The sequence below is a fragment of the Sorex fumeus genome, unplaced genomic scaffold (assembly GCF_029834395.1).
Source record: "Sorex fumeus unplaced genomic scaffold, SorFum_2.1 ptg000035l, whole genome shotgun sequence".
Lineage (NCBI taxonomy): Eukaryota > Metazoa > Chordata > Mammalia > Eulipotyphla > Soricidae > Sorex > Sorex fumeus.
The window spans coordinates 15,983,124-16,004,210 of NW_026606092.1; the positions used below are offsets into that span (position 1 = coordinate 15,983,124).

At 43.2% G+C, this 21,087-nt stretch overlaps 1 protein-coding gene across 1 annotated transcript in view; it reads right to left on the bottom strand.

Annotated features, from left to right (window-relative positions):
- The window catches only part of LYPD6B (LY6/PLAUR domain containing 6B), a 245,791-nt gene extending 225,284 nt beyond the window's left edge, over nucleotides 1–20,507 (bottom strand). The window contains exon 1 of the mRNA XM_056117675.1: nucleotides 20,485–20,507. The gene's annotated coding sequence lies outside the window, so the exon portion shown is untranslated. The remainder of the gene's footprint in view (nucleotides 1–20,484) is intronic.
- Between the last annotated feature and the right edge of the window lie 580 nt (nucleotides 20,508–21,087).

The window sequence follows — 21,087 nt, forward strand, 5'->3', positions numbered from 1 at the left end:
ATGGTTAAGCAGAACGTGGTATCCCTTCTGTGCAACAGAATGTGTGTTTCCATCATGAAAAGGAAAGACATATTGGTTGATATTATAATCAAGGAATCATAATGAAGCTTGGCGCTCAAAATATGCTAAGGGACTAAGACTGAACACAGAAGGCTGTCCACTGAAATATTCCATATACAGAAACTTTCAGAACAGGCAAATCCATAGAAAAATAGAAAGTAGATATGTGACTTCTGGGGGCGTCAGGCTGAAAGAATGGGAAATGACAGTTAATGAGTGCAATTGTCTGAGGAGGTGTGACAATGCCTAGGAAATAAGTGATGATGCACAAACCACTGACCTGTGAGCTTTACAAGGGTGAATTTTATAGCATGTGTCTGTATCTGTGGGAAGTGTCCCCCTAACAATAACCCCAAGGTTGGGACAGTCCCCTGGGCAAAGCAGGTTAGGCTTTTTAGAACTTAATTAGGCAAGTAAAAATACATCGAGAAAGAATAGAATCAATTACAGGGCAAGCAAAAATGCACCAGGAAAGAATAGAATAAAATAGTTTCAGGTCTTCTAGATGTAGAGGGCAAAACATAGATTAGGAAACTATCATAACTCAACTCCATACTTTAAGGGTTCTTGCTGATTGGCTATTTGAAATACCCCAGTCTTGTCCTTAATGGACCCATTAGACTCTGATGCATTACTGTCCTTAATGTCTCCGTCAACAATAAATTACAAGCTGGGAGCCAGGATTGGGAAGTTGTAGAATAAACGGATAGAATAAATGTCAGCCTGTGCCCTCACGTGGGAATCCTCAGGCAACCCTAAAACTTGGCTCATCCTTGTGGGTTGTCTCCTTATGTGTTTGTCTCATTCTCTGTGACTGACCCCCGCTGGACAGGGGTCAGATGTGCCAATCTGACTGGCATAGGCATGTATGTCAAATTTTAACAAGTAATATAGTAAAATGGCAACAGTGATATTTTTTCACATACTATTGGCAAGCATGTTCAGTGACAGAATATTTTCCCTCTTCCTCGTATCATTGTTGTAAAGACCAGCGGTTGCACACCTGGAGGCAATGCTTACACACTTAGCTATGGCATTTGCCAGGCTTCTCACACGCCATTGCTAAGGTGCTAACATACAACTGCTAGGAATGTGATGGAGATATCACACTTAGATGTGGTAACAGGGATCCCAAACAGCAGTGCCACTGGTACTGCACTTGGTATGTAGGGAGAAGACATACTCTGAGACCAGAGAGATAGTGTGAGTATTAAGGCACTTTCCTTGCGTGCGTCTGACCTGGGTTCTATCCCAGGCACTGCATATGGTCTTTGGAGCTCTGCCAAGAGTGATCCCTGAGTGCAGGGCCAGGAGCAAGCCCTGAGCACCACTGGTGTGGCCCAAATACAAAAAAAATAATAATAACAATACACAAAACCACTTAACTCTCATACTCTCTTGGAGTAAGAGAGTTAAGTGGTTAAGGCATGTGGTTAGCCTTGGCTTGATCCCCAGCATCATAGGGTTCATGAAACACCACTAGGTGTGGCCCCCTAAGCCCCCCAACCCCCAGGGTGATACTGGACAATCAATCCCCAGCACTGCAGGGCCAAGCAGCACCAAATTCTTGGACCTCAGACTCACATGAAATTGTCAGCCCATGAATTCACAACTGAATCACAGGGAAGGGTCCCCGGGTCCCCTAACCACCCCTTGGAATGCGCCCCTCCCCCAAAAAAACCATAATAAACGATTACACGTTCTAGGACTCCTGGCTGGGCAATCAAGGTTGTTTCTAATCCCATTGTCCAGATACAAGGTTGATTTCTGGGAGAAAGGATCTGTGGCTTTTGCTGTGGTCAGAGAAGCCCCTAAAACAGCTGTTTAAAATGACCATCCTGTTGCTGTGGACACTGCTCTAGAGGCCTTACCAGTCTTAAGGTAATAAAATAATTAATTCTCACTTTCTGGAGAGTAACATGGATGTAAACATCACTTTAATATATATGTGTGTGTGTGTGTGTGTGTATATATATATATACATATATATATCTCATTTCTAGAAACGATTCTTGGGAAATAACTGTGGGTACCCTCAGAGAGTTAGTGACAAGAATGTGCATGATGGATTTGCTTGTAATAGCAATGAGCTGAATTCCACGCTGAAAGTCTAAATTATATCCTCATAATAAAATATTGTGCCAGCCATTAAAAATAATGTGGTGTGGGAATATTTAATCACATGGAAAATGTTTATAAAGTTTAAGTTTTAAAAGGTTTTAGGCAGTGCTGTAAAAAGTAATTGGATTTTTTAAAGAAAATAAAATGTGTATATAATAAATGTATATGTACATATATGCTCAGAAGAAATGAGTGTGATTATAATGTAAACAGCGATGACTGCTATGCGGTGGGACCATGTCTGGTTGGTGGTGTTTATAAATAATATCCACATTTCCTATGATGATGGTAACATCATGATAATAAAAAAGAAACGATACTGATTTTAAAAAAGATGAAGTGCTATGACCTAAGATGAAAATTCTTTTTTCTTAGAACTTGAAATATGATTAGCCCTATAGTCTAACATTTGGTGAGGAGCTATTGGGGCCACATTCAGCAATGCTCAGGGGTTACTCCTGGCTCTACACTCAGTAATTACTTAATAGCAGTGCTTGGGGGACCATATGGGATGTCAGGGATCCAACCTGGGTTGGCCACTTGCAAAGCAAGCTCCCTACCTGTTGTACTATTGCTCCAGCCCCAAGTTGAGCATTTTTGCTTAGTTCCAGGCTTCCTCACTGCCAAGGCAAAAGGACAAATATTTTTCCTGCAAGAAAATTAACTACCATCCTGACACTGGGTCCCAAGACTTGGTGTACCATTTCCTCCCCTGTGGACTAAACCTTGAAGTTATTTGGAAAGGGGCTAGGAGGCTGTGCTCAACAGCTTCTTGGCCCTGGACTCAGGGCTCATTCCATTGTTATTTGGGAGATCTTTAAGCAGTTTTAGGGATCAAACCAGAGTCAGCTGGAAACTGCAGTGTGCCAGGCAAGTGCTTTTCCTCCTACAATGTCTCTTCAGACCCTCATATTTGTTCTAACTCTTCTAATAGCTGCTTAATAACTGTGGTTCCCACATATTGCAATGGGACAAATAATCCACAGACCCTATTTTACTCATGGTATACTTCCACCACTATTTCTATCACAGTAAAATTGCCTGAAATGAATGAGATGGTATTGATCTCTTTTTGTATTGATCTATACGTTACCTAACTTTTTACTTTTAATGCCATTTGCAGTCTCAAAATAGTGGGTAAAATGCCGTAGTTTCACTATGAAAGAGGAAATCCAGAAACTGTCTTCCAGATGAAGTATATCACGAATAGCAGTAGATGAAGCAGACTTTGTGAATATACTTCTCTTAATAATCTAGCATCTGCCTAAAAACCTTCTAAGAGAACAAAGCAAAAAAATAGGTCACAGATGTGAAGTAGCTCTACAATGTGACAGAACTGATAGTGGCTGGGTTAAAGCCCCCAGCCCTGGAAGGACACCATCAAACTTAAGCTCGCTATGATAAGAAGGAACATCCACAACAATACATAAGTTATATTCCTTGGATAGCACAGCGGTAGGGCATTTGCCTTACAAGCGCCTTACATGGCCGACCCGAGTTCGATTCCTCCGCCCCTCTCGGAGAGCCCGGCAAGCTACCGAGAGTATCTCGCCCGCATGGCAGAGCCTGGCAAACTACCTGTGATGTATTCGATATGCCAAACACAGTAACAAGTCTCATGGTGGAGATGTTACTGGGCCCGCTCGAGCAAATCGATGAACAACGGGAGGACCGTGACGGATATTCCTTGGAGTCAGCACCCATGAAAGTTCAGACAAATGGGAGCAAAGTAAAGCAATGTGTTTGGTTGATGTCTATCCTTGGTCTAGCCCAATTTAAGTTAGATTGCCATTCCTAGCTTATCTACAGTGGCTCTCCAGAGTCTATGAATCCTGGTTACGCCTAGAGCAAAGCAGAGCTTCCCTAAAAGTTTAGAGTCTATTAAAATGATTCTTCTGGGGCCAAAGCATCAGGAGTACATGGTAGAGTGCTTGCCTCACATGCCGCCGACCCAGGTTCAATCCCTGGCATTTCATATGATCCCCTGAGCCTCTCCAGGAATGATCCCTGAGTGATGAGCCAGGAGTAAGTTCTGAGCACTACTAGGTGTGGCCCAAAAACAACAAAAAATGACTCTTGTTTCACCCCCCAAACATCTTCTACTCCCCAGATCTGGTGCTTCCTTCTTGTTTCTGCCCATCCTCATGGGCACATCTAGGCCCTTGAAGAGTACTTACTACCTCAAGACTCACTTGCAGTTACTTTGAATGCATGGGTGCCATAATCTGGGTAACTGTGTGCATTATCGCCAGCAATAGCCACAGTGTCTCAAATACCAAGATGACAGGTTTATCTCTCTTGTCCAGTTTATTTGTGACTCTAATTGTATAAAGGGTTATCGAGGCTGTGCTTATAACTAATATATAGATATGGTTGGTTGCATGGTAATTAGCAAAGCAAATGATGCTAAAAATCCAGCTTCCTTGCTAGGAATTTTCTAAGATATAAATCAATAGATTAATTTTGTTTAGCTAATTATCAGAGAGAAAAGAATGGAACAATCTTAACATCTCTGAAGCTCAGACTCAGTTTTTAAAATCTATTCATTATGAATCACAGTGATATACAGTTACAAAGTTGTTCACAATTAGATTTCAGTTATAATATGTTCCAACACCCATCCCTTCACCAGTGTACATTTCTTAACACCAATGTTCCCAGTTTTCCTCTGCCCCCCCATGGTATACCTCTCTCTCTTTCTCTCTCTCCTCTCTCTCTCTCTTCTCTCTTCTCTCTTCTATCTTCTCTCTTTCTTCTTTTTCCCTCTCTCTCCCCAACTGCTTCCTCTCTTCATCTCTCCCTCTCTTTCTCTCTCCCTCTCCTTCCTTTTGGGCATTATGGCTTGCAATACAAATATTGAAGGATTATCAGGTATATACCTTTACCTTCTTCCAATATTCAGTTCCTGTCCACAGTGATCATGGAATTCAGACTCTTATGATGCATATGCAGCTATTAAGTATAACATGTTAATTGATATGGTATGTCCCAGAGAGGAGAGAAGGACCACCCAGAAATGTCATTCCTATGCCTGACAAGGGACAAGGACCCTTCCAATTTGAAGTCCCTTCAGGACTTAGCACAAATGCTATTTTATTTTTAAGTGCTATTTTATAAAGTGTTTATCAAGGTTATAAGTGAATCTGTGTATGTGTTATGCAAATAGCTTTCTTTTACACAGTTTGCAAGTCTGGGAATTAGACCAAGTATGTCAGTATATTCTAAGACATTTCAATTCAAGAGAAGAAAACTATTAAAACTTTGTCACGGTGGAATATATTATTTTGAATGGCAGAGTTTACAGTGCCTAAAAGACTACAGAAAATGCTAAAGCCACAGAAGACTATAGAGGGTCTTCACATGCATGGTATAAAATTAAATAAGAAAAGCTCTAAGTCTCCTTTCCATTGTATAAATGATTCTACATCACAGGTTACTAACTTCCACTGAAGGCCTAATAAAAGGAAGAAAATTCCTCAGAATCACCAGGCTGGTAAGTTACACACACCTGAATACCAAAGTCCACTGGGTCATTTATACTAGGATGGCACTTTTGTGAAAGAAAAAGTAAGAAGTACTGAGATCAACAGGGGTCTCAACTATGATGTACTGTATAATCACCCATGGAGGGGCCAGAGAGATAGTACAGAGGATAAGGCACTTGCCTTGAACATGGCCAACAGTTTTGATCACCAGCTATACGGTCCGCCAAGCACTGCCAGGAATAACCCCTGAGCACAGAGCCAGGAGTATGCTTTGAGCATAGCCAAGAATGGCTCCCAAACCAAAAAATAAAATAAACTCATTCAAGCAACCTACAAACAACAACTCACACTGGAACCTGAGATTCACATTGGATTTACTATCTCCCAAGTAACAGAAACATAAAATACACACACCACATTTCAAACAGGCACAAGGGAAGGAAAACAGCATCAGGATTTCATGTCAATATCACTTTAAAAGAAGCCAGAAAATGTCACACGGTAGCTTTGGATTTCTGCTCAGGAAGTAGAGAGTTAAAAGGTGCACGGCTGGCCTGCTTACAGCACATAAAAAACTGTATGATCATGACTTCCTTGAATGTATTCTACAGCTCAGGTCACCAGGGAACACAAAAGCCCAAACTCAAAGACCTCACACCAGCAGAAAACGGCTGGATGAGCATTTGCTTACCTGAGGCAACTGTGTCCAGACACAGGCGAACAAGCATTGCACAGCAACTAATGGATTACTGACCGTGGGGAGAAACTAGCAGACACCCGCTCTGAGGCAAAGGGAAAATAGGAGGCTGACATTGACACCCAAGATGATGACAATGTTAGGAAAATCCCTTAGGCAAATCAGTCCCGACATTATTTCATTTGAAGTCACAGGAGAAACCTGAAGTTGGTGATAACACTGAGGTGCAGCACAGTCACGAACAACCTCAAATCCAGCACAGCTCCTAACTCAACAGATTGGTCAATTTCTAATTTTTTTGAGACTCGTCCAGAAAAGGGAGCTCAGGTAGAGAAGGAACCACAAAATAAAGGGAGTTGGGAGGATCCTCCCAGGATGGGAGATGCATGCTGAAAGTAGACTATGGACCGAACATGATTGCCACTCAATGCCTCTTTTGCAGACCACAACACCCAAAAGGAGAGAGAGAACAAAAGGGAATGCCCTGCCACAGAGGCAGGGTGGGATGGGGGGTATGGGGGGTGGGAGGGATAGTGGGATCAGTGGTAGTGGAGAATGGGTACTGGTGGTGGGATGGGTACTCGATCATTGTATAACTGAAACCCAAGCACAAAAATTCGTAAGTCTCCAACTGTACCTCATGGTGATTCACTAATAAACATTTTTAAAAAAACAGATAGGTCAATTCTCTCCCTCTTTCTCTCTCCTCTCTCTATCTTCTCTTTCTCTCTCCTTTCTTTCTCTCTCCCTCTCTCTCCTCTCTCTCTTTACTCCTCTCTCTCTTTCTCTCTTTCTCTCTCTCTCCCCTTCTCCCTCTCCCTCTCTCTCTCCCCCCTCCTTCTCTCTATAAAGGCATTTCCAGATCCAGGCATAAGAACTAGATCTTAGTGATGTGCCATCTTACTGTTTTCTGTTTGTTCCACCCATTTTTCTTCACTTGTTTTCTTTTTTCTATTGAACATTTCTCAGAAAATAGTATGATGGCAAATTTCTTAAAACATATTACCATAATTGCAAGTGGCCTAACACACCAGTTAAAATCAGACAATATTAGATGATCAGACTAACGTAAAGTCTATTTGAAGTCTATAATAAATCTGTCTTCTATATAAAGACAAGCTATTTAAAGGTACAGGATGCAAATACTAACGTCCCCCTGCACCCTCCCCCAAAAAGTTAGATGATATATTACAAACACCCAAAGTAAACTCCAGAGCAAGAAATATTAAGAGGAATGAAAAATACACACCATAAGAAAGAGTTAATTTTCCAAGAGAACATAATCCTAAATGTGTATGTAATTCAGAAGTTACGTAAATTCAGAAGAGATGATTAAAGTACATGAAAACAAACAAAAAAAAAACAATGGAAAGAAAAATCTAAAAAAATCCAAATTTTAGCCAAAGATGCTGACATTTTTCTTTTTGTTTTTTGCTTTTTTTTTTTTTTTGAGTCACAGTCAGCAATGCACAGGGGTTACTCCTGGCTCTGCACTCAGGAATTACTCCTGGAAGTGCTTGGGGGACCATATCAGATGCCGGGAATGAACCCGGGTCGGCTGCGTGCAAGGCAAATGCCCTACCCACTGTGCTATCGCTACAGCCCCCAACATTTTTCTCTCACTGATTAACAAATTAAAACCAAGGACAGAGAAGAGCTGAGCAACTTGATCTAACTTTTCCAGACTATTCTACCAACAACAGCAGAACGCACATTTTCAAGTTCACCGAGACAGATCATATTATAGGTCAAAACACAAATATGAACTTTTTTTAAAATAAAAAGCATGAAATTGTATTATGATAGTAAAAGAATTAAATTAGAACCCAGTAATAACAATTTCTGGGAAATTCTCAATTTTGAAAATTCAATAACATGTTTTGAAATAACTTGTAGATCAGAGGAAGTCTCAAGGGAACATTTTTAATATCATAATTCTAAATAAGTGAAAATAAAAATATACATAATCAGATTTGTAGAGTATATCCAGCAGGGAGTAAAAGGAAATTTATAGTATTAAATGCTCGTACTAAAGTAGAAGTCATCTCACATCAGTAATATAAATTTGCCTCTCAAAAAAGAGGACCATACTGAAAAGGAAGGCCTAGGATGGAAGGATGGCTCAAAGGGATGGAGCACATGCTTTGCATGTGGGAGCCCCAGGTTTGATCTCTGATACCACATGGTGCCGAGTACCTTGCCAGGAGTAAGTCCCTCAGTACCTTGTTAGATGTGACCAAAGGAAAAAATCTTTACAAGGAAAAAGGCAAGAAAATAGGAGAGTTTTAGCCAAGCAGCACGAATGCTCACAGACTTCCACCATGAGTGTGGAAAGGTCAGACTACAGCTGAATCTCACCAAGACAATGTTTATGAGAAATGGTTTTGTTACTGACATTCCATGCGCTCTCAACAGAACGATCATCTCCAAATGCAACAGAAACGATTTCGTTACTGACATTGCATTCACTCTCAACGGAACGAACATCTCCAAATGCAACAGTTATGTACCTAGGTCGAGAAGTCAACATGAGAAATGACCTGGCACCTGAGTTGCACAGGAGGAAGAGAGCAGTTTGGAAAGTCTTCAAGAGCATCGAAGAAATAGCTAAGAGGACAAAGAACCTCTGGCTCTGGGCACATCTCTTTGATTCCACTGTTCTTCCTGCATTAACATGTGCCTCAGAGACCTGGGCCATAAGAAAACAGGATGAGAATGCTACTCGGGTCTCCCAAAGAGGAATCGAAAGAGCTATGCTTGGAGTATCATGCTTCACTCAAGTAAGAGAAAGAGGAGTTCTGACCTCTGTCGACGATTGAGTATCAGGGATGCTGTCTCGTTTGCCAAGGCGTCAAAAATCAGATGTGCTAGACACATAATGCAATTTGGAGATGACCACTGGACTAGAGCCATTACCGACTAGATTCCAGGGGACATCAAAAGATCGCGTGGCCGCCCACCTACGAGAAGGTCAGACTTCTTCATCAAGACCCTGAACAATCGGTTTGAGGCTCTTCATATTCCTGGAGTGAGCAGACACCACTGGGCTACACTAGCACGTGACAGGGATGAATAGAGACGTTACTGGTGCCTGCTTGAGCAAATCGATGAGTAACGGGATGTCAAGTGATCAAGTGATATATACCAGTAGTCAAAGGAAGTAATATTACTTTGAACCCTAGAGACACTAGGTGGAATGTGAGAGGGCTGGGATGTGGTTCATCTGTAGGGATACAACTTGTGTACATGAGACCTTGGTTCAGTCCCTGGCACCAGCATAAATAAATTAATTAAATATGTAATTACCACCAAGGATTGTAAAGCCACAAATTTGACACTTTAAGTGAAGTGGATGAATTGCTTAAAACACATTTAACTTCAAAATTCATCACAAAGACATAGGTCATCCAAACTTCCCTGTTATCTATTTTTAAAAAATTGAATTTTTAGATTGGGGAGACAGGTTGGAGGTGTGGAGCACATGCCTGGGATGCATAAGGCCCTAAGTTCCCCCCCAGCACTGGTTCCCCCACCTCTGCACACTGCACATGTGATCCTTGTGACCCTCAACACTGCTGAAAATCCCCAAAGAAAATAATTAAATTTGTAGTTAGAAACTTTCCAGAAAGGTACAGATGACCTCACAAATGAATTCTGTCAAGCACTAAAAAGAAAAACTAACACCAGATCCACATGGTCTATTTCAAAAATCACATCACAGCCAGTAGGGATTATCCCAGCAATATAAGAATGGTTCCACTGGTAGAATTCACCACATTAAAAATAATGGGGAGTATGTGGGGGGGTGTGGGGGGGTGGAGGGGGGAGGGTGGTGGTGAATCATATAAGCCAGTCAAAAAATTATAGAAAAAAAATTAACAAAATTCAAAATCCAGGGTCTGGAGTGATAGTACAGTGGGTAGGGAGTTTGCCTTGCACATGGTTGACCTGGGTTGGATTCCCAGCATCCCATATGGTCCCCCGAGAACTGCCAGAAGTAATTCCTGAGTGCAGAGCTAGCAGTACCTCCTGAGCATCGCTGGGTGTGACCCAAAATGCAAAAACAACAACAACAACAACAACAAAAACTCTCAAAATCCAATGATCATGTGAACCCTCAGAAGGGGCTGGGAGATAAAAACCTGATATGTACAAAACCTAATTTTGAGTCCCCTCACCTGGACATTAACAGCAAGTCTCAGAATGGAGACGTCACTGGTGCCCGCTCAAGCAAATCAATGAACAACGGGAGGACGGTGCTACAGGACAGTGCTACAGCGCTACTCCTGGGCATGAACAGCTGCAACCCTGTCTGCCCCCATGCATGGCCCTGGCAGGCCCCAGTATTTCTGGTAGGTCCAGTATCTCAAGCACTGCCAGTCCTGAGCAGCACTGCATCCTCGGGTCCTTGTGCTAAACCTATGTGGTTGGTCAAGAATCACCATGGTCAGGGCACAGATCTCCTGATCACCACATGAGAGCACCACTCTCCAAATAAGAGTAAACTTGGAATACACAGGGAATTTTTTAACTTCATAAGACATCAGCAAAAAACCTTAGCTAATATCATTAATAGTGAAAGATTGACGTTCTCCCATTCCCATGATAATAAGAAAATGATGTTCTCTCCCCTCACTGTTATTCAACACTGTAACTTGAATTCTTAGCCAATGCAATAAGGTAAGAAAAATAAATTTAAAATATCCAGATCAGAAAAAAAAAGAAATATGATACAGTTGCCTACAAAAAAATTCCCCAAAGAACTAACAAACTTCTGAAGGGACTTTAGAGGGTAACAATAAAATGTCAATATACAAAAAATCAATTATCTCTTGATATGTTAACAAAATAGCAATCCCCCATGAAATAATTATTACAAAAGACACAAATAAGTGGAGATTATATTGTGTTCATGATTGAAAGACTCCATAATATAAAGATGACTATCATCCTCATTTATAGTTTTAATGCAATTTCATTCAAATTCCTAACAGAAATTTGCTTTCTTTTTAGGAAGGAGGGTTTACTTCTGGCTCTGGGCTTACTCCTGGCTCTGCACTCAGGGATCATGCCTGGCAGGCTTGGAGGACCATATGCTGTACCAGGGATCAAAACCAGGTCTGTCACAAGCAAGGCAAATGCCTTACATACTATATTATTGTTCCAGCCTAATTTAAATTTTTTTAGATATTTGTTAGCTGATCTACAATTTATATTGAAAAGAAAATGAAGTAGAAGAGGCATAAAATTTTGAAAGTTGGAGTAGTTATATACCTACTCTCAAATTTAATTATATCTCTTTCAAGCTTTAATAGAAGGTCACAGTAATCAAGACACTGTAACATTGACTCAAAGCAGGAACAAATATCAAAAGAACAGAATTGAGTCCAGACTAAATCCTTACATTTACATATAATTAATTCTGACAAAAGTGCTAAAACAATTCAACAGAGAAGGGATAATATTTCAACAAATAAGGCTAGAACAACTGTATTACAACACATCAATTTTATTTGTTAATCTTGGGCTCATAAGGCTGCTTGGCCATCTGTACTTTATGGATTTGTCCCTTATGCAAAAATTAACCAAAAATGGATAGTGCATTAAAGTGTAAAACTTCTAAAGTAAAAAAAAATTTAAAAATTGTTAAGACATTTGGTTAGACAAAATAAAAACCTACATAACTCCCCCAAAATGTGTCCACAAAATAAAAATTTGATAAAATGGTTTATTAAATTTTCAATTCTTTTCCCTAAAAATATACTGTTATGGGAATTTAAAGGTTAAGAAACAGGTTGGGGGAAATTACTCACAAATCACATTTTAAAGAAAGAATTTATATCTAGATTGCATTAAAAAAATCCTCTTAAAGTCAACAGGAAACAAAACAATTCAATCAAAATAGGAAATTAACATTACCTCTGCACAATATATTTATGGGGCAAAATTTTATTTGTTTGTTATTTTCTAATCAGTTAATGGATGCAAACATAATTTGGCACCAATTTTCATCTGAAACACATACTACTTTAATCCTTATATTAGCCTTTTTATTGTTAACCTTTGATACACATTATATTTCTTCTTGAAAACAATTTTTAATTTAAGTAACATTACATAACATTGTGTTTCAAGTGTTATGAACTTTATACTGATTTTAAAACAAAAACAATTTTATATCAGCTTTCTCTGAGCAATCAAAAATACCCCCAAAACATCAAGTATCTAGGAATCAATTTAACAAAAGCGGAGAGAAATCTATAGCATAAAAACTATTATATATATATGTGTGAATATATATACACATAAAAACTGTATATATACTGCACCCTCATAATCCACTCATCTGTTGTTGGACACCTAGGTTGATTCCATGGCCTACTTATTGTGCTAAGTGCTGCAATGAATAATGGTGTACATATGTCCTTTTGAATGACTATGTTTGGTTCTGGGGTAGACACAAAGAAGTAGGATTCTTGGGTTGTAGGACAGCTCGTTTCTTTTCTGAGAACTCTGGATACTATTTTCCAGACTAAATTCCCACCAGCAGTGGATGATTTCCACCAAATTCCTACCAACAGAGATTTTTTCCAGTTTTTTTTAATGTATGCCATTCTGACTAGTGTGAAATGACGTCTCATTGTCATCTTGATTTGAATTTTCTTAATGATAAATGATGAGCACTTTTTTCTATGTGTTTACTGGCCATCTGTCTGTCTGCTTTAGAGAAGTGTCTATTGATTTCTACACCCCATTTTTGCTAGAGTTTATGGATTTTTTTATGTTGATCTTTGTGAATACTTTATATATCTTGAATATCAGCCCTTTATCTGATGTGTTGAGTGCAAATATTTTCTCCCATTCAGTTGGGTGTCTTTTAGTTTTAGCCCATGTTTCTTTTGCCATACTAAAACTCTTAAATTTGATGTTACACCATTTGTTTATTTTTGATTGAGTTGCCTTTGCCATTGAAATCATATCATTAAAAATACTCAAGGTTCAATTTTTGGAGCATCCTGCCTATACTTTCTTCTCTGTGTTTTATGAATTCTGGTCTGGTCTCAAGGTCTTTGACCCACTTTAGATGGACTTTCGTATAAAGTTTGAAATATGAATCTAGCTTTATTTTTTAAAAGGGGTATCCAGTTTTCCCAACACCGTTTGTTGAAGAGGTTATCTTTTTACTCCATTTCAGATACCCAGCTTCTTTGTAGAAAATTATTTAACCACAGATCTGGAGATTTGTCTTTGGGTACTTCATTTTAATTCAGAGAGTCTATCCTTACTCCAGTATCATGCTCTTATGATACACTATAGCCTTATAGTGTAGTTTCAAGGTAGGTGATGTGGTACCATCCATTCCCTATTTTGCCACATGGCGTTGACTATTTGGGATGTTTTATGATTTCATTCAAACTTCATTATTGATTGTTACTGTAAGTCCTTTAAGAATGTTGCCTGAATTTGAATGGGGATTGCACTGAATCTATAAAATAATTTAGGTAGAATGATCATTTTTATAATATTTACTCTTAAAATCCATGAACATGGAATGTATCACTCTTAAATACATGACGGAATATTAGGAAACTGCAAGGAATGATGAAATCATGCAATTCACTGCAAGTTAGATGGAACTGGAGGAATTATGTCAAGTGAAGTTAAGTCTGAAGAAAGACAAACACAAGATGATCTCATTTGTCTGTAGTATACAGGATGAGGGGATGCAAGGTATTGAGGTATTAAATGGGGATAGGGAAGGCGAAATCAGTTTTGACCCTAGAATATACAAAGGAGAAAGACAAGAGAGGAAATTAATAGAAGTAGAAAGAGGAGGGCAGGAAGTAAGAGGGCAAGCTGTCATGGCCTCAGTCACATTAGCGGTGCTGAGATGTGGTTTATCTGTGTATCTAAACCACATAGCCAAAATACTCAATCATGAGATGTGAACTCCAATAACCAAATTTTAAAAAGAGCCTGTCAGGAAGGCAGACTGGGGGCTGGGCGGGAACCCAAGGACACTGGAAAAGGGACACTGACACTGGTGGTGGGGTTGATACTAGAATATTAAATGCCTGAAACTCACCTATGAGTAACTTTGTAAATCAGTGCCTTGATAGTTTTTTTTAAGAAAATAAGAATAGGGGCTGGAGCGACAGTCCAGCTGGTAGGGCATTTGCCTTGCATGCAGCTGACCCGGGTTTGATTCCCAGCATCCCATATGGTCCCCTGAGCACTGCCAGGAGTAATTCCTGAGTGCAGAGCCAGGAGCAATCCCTGTGCATCGCCGGGTGTGACTCAAGAAGCAAAAATAAATAAATAAATAAATAAGAATAAAAAACAGCTTTCTCTGGACTCAGGAGAAAAGTAAATTCTTAGTAAAGAGACTACCTTTTTCAAATAGACATTTTTTATAGACTTTTTTTTTAACCATCACTGAAAAAAATAATAACTTTCTAAGGCATCAAAACTTATTTTCTCACTTTTTAAATAATGAGTCCCGGCCTTGAAACTCTACATTTTTAATCACCACACTTCCTCCTTCCCCTGCTACCCAAACTATAAACTTCTGAAACACAACAATGAAAGAAATGGCCTTTATGTTCCCTTTGCTCTTATTTCTTTACTTATTTCTCATCACCTGGTACCATGTTTTGTAAATCACATTTGGGAACAATGTGAGGTATAACAAAGAAATTCTGCATGAAAGCAAGCCTTAAAAATCAAGTGAAAAAAATCAAGTGAGGGGCTGGAGCGATAGCAGAGCAGGTAGGAAGTTTGCCTTGCATACGGCCAACCTGGGTTCAATTCTCAGGAACCCAGGATTGAACCCTGAGCACCGAAAGGAGTAATTCCTGAGTGCATGAGCCAGGAGTAAGCCCTGTGCAATGCCGGGTGTGACCCAAAAAGAAAAAAAAAATCAAGTGATCCTCTTCTTCCAAAATAAATGTCTGTCTTGGGGTTGGGAGTTTTTGGTTTTTGTTTTGTTTTCTTTCGTTTCGTTTTTTGCCCAATACTATAGCTATTCAGGCCATTATTTCCCTGCTGGAAACCTGAGAGAGAATAAATTTTGAAATTTCCTAATGCTTTTCCCAGCTTGTTGCCAACACTCTGCTCTTAAGCCATTTTATTTCCCATTAAGTCCTTTTACACCTGATATGTTAGACAAAACATAAATAAATGTCTCCTTCCAGTAGGTTGTAAGCTCCATGAAAATCGAACTTTTGTTTTCCTCATATACTCTCATCCCCAGCACCCAAACAACGTCCAACACATGGGACTGAATAACGAAGACCTGTGGAATGAATGTGCCCAAGACTTCTCTCTCCAGCTCACCCCCTCACCAAGCTCTGTGCTTAGCAAGAGACGGCAGAGTATTAAAAAGGAGCAGCCCTGGTTGTCCATTCTCACAAGCACCCACCATCATTCACTGCTTCAAATGGAAACCAAGAGCCACCCGTCCTCATATTTTAGAGGAAAAAACCAGGCTAGGAACTGGAGATTTAGTACAGCGGCACTTGCCTGAGCCCCATCAGGAGTGATTCCTCACTGCAGAGTCAGGAGTAAGACCTGAGCAACACTGGACTGTGGCCCAAAAACAAAAAAGAGACAGGAAGGGAGGGAGGGAGGGAGGGAGGGAGGAAGGAAGGAAGGAAGGAAGGAAGGAAGGAAGGAAGGAAGGAAGGAAGGAAGCAAGCAAGCAAGCAAGCAAGCAAGCAAGCAAAAACTGGCTTTAATGATTTAAAAGCAGTAGGAAGTAGAGGTTACTTTCCTACTGAACACAGCTACAGTAAACTCACCCACTGGACTCCCACTCGGAAGAGCTCTGCTATTCTACTACCGACCACCACTTGACATCATCACTGAAGCCCAGCCTGTCAGTTTGGAGACAGCTAATGAAGCTGAAACAAAGACATGCTGCAGAGCAGAGGTCCTTAAACTGTTTCCACTTCCAATTCTTTTTCCACTCAAGAAACTGTGGCTGGGCCGGAGTGATAAGACAGATGGTAGGGTGCTTGCCTTGCATGCAGCTAACCTGAGGTTAATCCCTGACACCCCATATGGTTCCCCAAGTCTGCCAGAAGTGGTCCCTGAGTGCAGAGCCAGGAGTAAGCCCTGAGCACTGCCAGGTGTGGCCCAAAAGCCAAGAAAAGAAAGAAATTGTTATGTTAGCCCAGATACGTAGATATATAAAATAGATATAAAGGGCAAAACTTTACTGATAATGAATAACAAGTCCATCTTCAAATGACCCCTACCTTAGTTTGGTGACCCCATTTGGCTCCTGAATTACAGGTTAAGAAGCCAGGACATAGCGCCAGCAAGAAGCGAAGGGGTACAAAATGGGTGGAAGGAGGCACTGTGGAACCCTTTGTGAGACTTTCTCAGACTACAGGTCTTCCTCAACTCACACCAGGGTAATGTCCCGATCAACCCAAGCACACGGAGAATATTAAGTGCTGTGCAAAAATGCTGGCAACCCCACCCACAGAGAGCACAGAGCCATCCAGCCTCCCAAGAGCACCATGCCCGATCTAGAAAAAGATCCAAGTTCAGTTTCCACAAAATGCAAATAACATTGGGACCACCAAAAAGGAAAACAAAGTCATCCATCAAGTCACCAAGTCAGGCACCATCTGTACCCACGGCTGCTCCTAAGTGCTTGCACCCTGATTCGTCCTGTGTGAGCTCCCAGAGTCAGTCACTGTGGCTATTACAGATAGGAACAGGAACGGATTGGGGTGAAAGTTCTTTGGGGAACAGGACCAAGATGCACACGTTTTATTGATAGTCAGAGTAGCATCTTTCGCAGGCACTCCCATCTCTAATCTCTAGTTTGGCTCCTTTCCGCCACTCAGCCACATCCAGTACTTACATTGTCTGAACAGCTCCTGATTGCCAGGACAGGCCATACCTCTGCTCATCTGTGACCACCATGGGAGACACTGCCGGCTGCACCCCTAAAAGCCCATCCATCAGGCAACCTGGTTTTCTTCCCCACTGTAGAGCTCTAATTTTATTCAGAGATAGAACATCAGTGTGCTTGATGAAGGAAGCCTCACTACCTCCATCCCAGTTCCAGAAGACAGTTTGATGAGAATACTCATGGCACTCCTCTTGACCCTTGCCAGTGATGTGTTTAGGGGGTACTCATTCTGGTCAAGACACAGAGGACTAGCAACTTTGAGGATCACTCAGAACAAGCTCCCAGGGCTGGAGAGATAGAAGACATGCATGCCTTGCATGCAGCCGACCCGGGTTCAATTCCCAGACCCTTGAGGTCCTCAGAGCACCACCAGATGTGTCCCCCAAATCACTTAAAAATTGAAACTGAGTGTGGATAGTACAGTGGGTAAGGTGTTTGTTTTGCATGCAGTCAACCTGGGTTCCATCTCTGGCATCCCATATGGTCCCCAGAGCATCACCAGGAGTGATTCCTGAATACAGAGCCAAGAGTAAATCATGAGCACTGCCAGGTATGGCCCAAAACCAGAAAACTAAACAAACAAACAAAGCAAGCTCCCTTTCTTCTTTGACTCGTATCTCATGAAGGTTTGATGGACTCCAGGCACCCTCAGCTGAGCAGAGAAAATCAAGAGCATTTTCCAAATGGGACCACTCTGAACCACCCAGATCCAGAAGTGTTAGAGGAGACCTAGTGAGACTGCTTACAAGAGAAAGTCCCCAAGAAATGTACACGGGTGAAGCAATGGATGTTGGAACGCTATATGACCAAAACCAAACAATGAACAACTTTGTAACTGCGTATCTTACTGTGATTTAAAAAGAAAAAAAAAAAGAAAGAAAGAAAGAACAAGAAAAAGTCCCCAAATACCCTTAGGCATCAGCAGGGAAGCCGGGCTAAATCCAGTCTTTTTCTTTTTTTCTTTTTTTTTCCTTTTTTTCTTTTTGGCTTTTTGGGTCACACCCAGCGATGCTCAGGGGTTACTTCTGGCTCTGCACTCAGGAATCACTCCTGGTGGTGCTCAGGGAACCATATGGGATGCCAGGAATTGAATCCGGGTCAGCAGTGTGCAGGGCAAACGCCCTACCTTCTGTTATCACTCCGGCCCCTAAATCCAGTCTTGTCCCGGAGCAGCCCTACTCATCTTCATGCATTTACAGCTCAACTTGGACGCCTGTGCTACCTCTACAGCTGCACAGTGCCGGGCACAGTTATCTGCCCATCTGCCTTTCCATCTAGACTGTGAGCTACTCAGAGCAATCGTTTTCATCCTTGGCAACAGTGCTGGCATATGCTGGGTGTTTTTTGAATGTTGAATAGATAAATGAACAATTCAACAATGGATGAAAGGATGAACACACAAGATGCCTCCCAGCCCTGGGATAAAGACTCAGTGGCTGACAGAAGACAGCACTCAGGTTGTCTATACTTTACTATCAACTTCCTTAAGGTAGTGGTGAGCAAAAGCAAAGACTGGCAATGGTCACGTGCTGGTGAGATCTGCTCAGAATGCAGACTTCTCACTGGGAACTGCGCATCCTTTGCCCTTATAAATGGAGTGGGGCTATCACAGTCGTTGACTAGTCCCCCAAGGCCCAAACGGCACCCAGACAAAGTATGCACTCCCATAATTCAAACATTAGTACATTCATATGTACCAATAAGGCTTGGTTCCACTAATACTGTGAGAAGGTTTGCTATAAGGATGTAAAAGATGAGAGGAAATCCTCTCTGAAGCAGTGTTTTTCAATCTTTTCCCGCCCATGAACCACAGCCTTGTTTCTTTCCAGGGACCGCTCTGTCCTACCAGTCTCATGTCAAGTGGCCCCCTTGGAATATCCTGGAAGCCGTAAGTGTGGGTCGCCCCTAAATGATGCTCTAAAGCAGCAGATAAACCTGAAGGTGCCGAGTCATGTATGATTCCATACTAAGAAACAGTACACACAGAGTACATTAGAGTCAAAAGATATATTTGAGAACAAGCCCTGCAACCTTAAATGAGTCCCCCATCCAGCTGTACCTGAAGCTAACCCCTACTCACCCTTTCCATTTGTGTGATACCATCAGTTCCTGTCTTGCCTAAGGCAATTTTCATGGGGCCAAAACCCAACTCAATGAGCACTGAGGAATACAACCAGTAATGATGGGTGCAGGCTGACAAATCCCCTTCTGGCATCTCACAATCATGGGTTTGGGAATGGGATTAGGAAGGAGGATTTCTGGAGAAGGAGCAAGTCGGAGAAGACCCCTCCGCAAATTGGATGATGTGAGCTTCCGCGACCCTTCCCCTTCTGCTGTAGGAGCGGAGACCTCTAGCAACCACACGGTTTTACATTCTCTTCTCGGGGGTGGGGAGAGAGCGGGGAGCGCAGAGAGAAGTTTCATCCAAGACTGTGCTTGCGCCGTACCATCATCACATAACTTAAGGCTGCTGTAATGCTTACGCTGCCCATTTACCTTGGACTACAACGACCATCGGCGAAGTGAGGTAACTTGCTCAAGGTCAGAGTTAGAGCCACTCGGATTCAAATGCCATTTTATCACTTTTTCCACGTTAGCACTCGCCCGGCCCTGCAAGATGGGTCAGCTCCCCACCTTCACCGGCACCGCGGCTCTCACCAACGTCCCTCCAGGCGCAGAAACCCGCAGCCTCACCACCTCGGGCCCCTGTTGGGGTGGGGATGCTGTGGGAGGGGGGTGGGATGCCCAAGCAGCTCTGCACACGTTTGCCGACGGCCCGGGACGGGGGGGGGGGGGGGGGGGGGGGGGGGGGGACTCGGCCGGGTGCGAGTGGGTTATTCGACAGCAACAGCCAAAGTACAGCCCGGCGCGGAGAGGGCGCGGCGGCCCCGCGCCGCATCCAGGGGGCGGGAGCGCGCTCGCGGTGCCTCCCGGGGACCGGGTCCCCCCTCCACTCAACCCTGCAGCTCTGCGCTCCCCACCCCCACCCCGGGGCATCACCCCACCCCGGCCTCCCCGGCTCCGGCCAGCGCCTCCCAAACTGCGTCCGCCGCGCCCCGGCCTCTCGGCGCCCCGCGCAGCCCGCTCCGGCCCCGTCCGGCGGCCACTCCCGCGCGCGGAGCCCAGCGCGCTGCGGCGCGGAGTCCCCGCACCTCCCGGCCCCTGGCTGCCGGCTCCGCGCGCGCCCCGCTCACCTGCGCCGCCCGCGCGCCCGGCTCCGGCTGCGGCTCCCTGCCCGGCTCCGAGCGCGCCCGCCGGGGGCTGGCGTTGGCTGCGGCCGCGCGGGGCGGAGCGGGGCGCGGCTCCTCCCCGCCCCGAGCCACCTGGGGCGCCCCAGACGGTTCAGGTGAACCCCGCCCGTGCTGGGGAGGGCCGGAACCAAGTCCGGGCTGGGGCGCTCGGGAAAGGAGGGTACCCCCTCCCACGCTAACCCCCTTCCCCCGTTCCCTCGCACGGGAGCCGCACCCCGCCCCGCGTGCGCTAAGGAGGAGGGTCAAACCCCCGCTTTTGGAGGGACTTGGAAAAGCCACCCCGGGCTCAGGCCGCCAGGGGGACGCGTTCCGGATTGGGAAACTCAGAAGCTCTTTCTGACCATTACTCATCTCCCTCCGTCCTGGGCCACCCTTCCGAACAGTCTGCCCCCCTCCACCCCCCACCGCCCCGTCTCCCGTTTAAGGTTCGGCTCAGAAAGTGACATCCACTCGCAGGCTGTGAGCCGGCCAAGAACGTCACCTGGTCAGGGCGTAAAGCATCCAACACAGCCAGGAGCCCGCAGGTGCTCAGTCAGTCCTGATGGA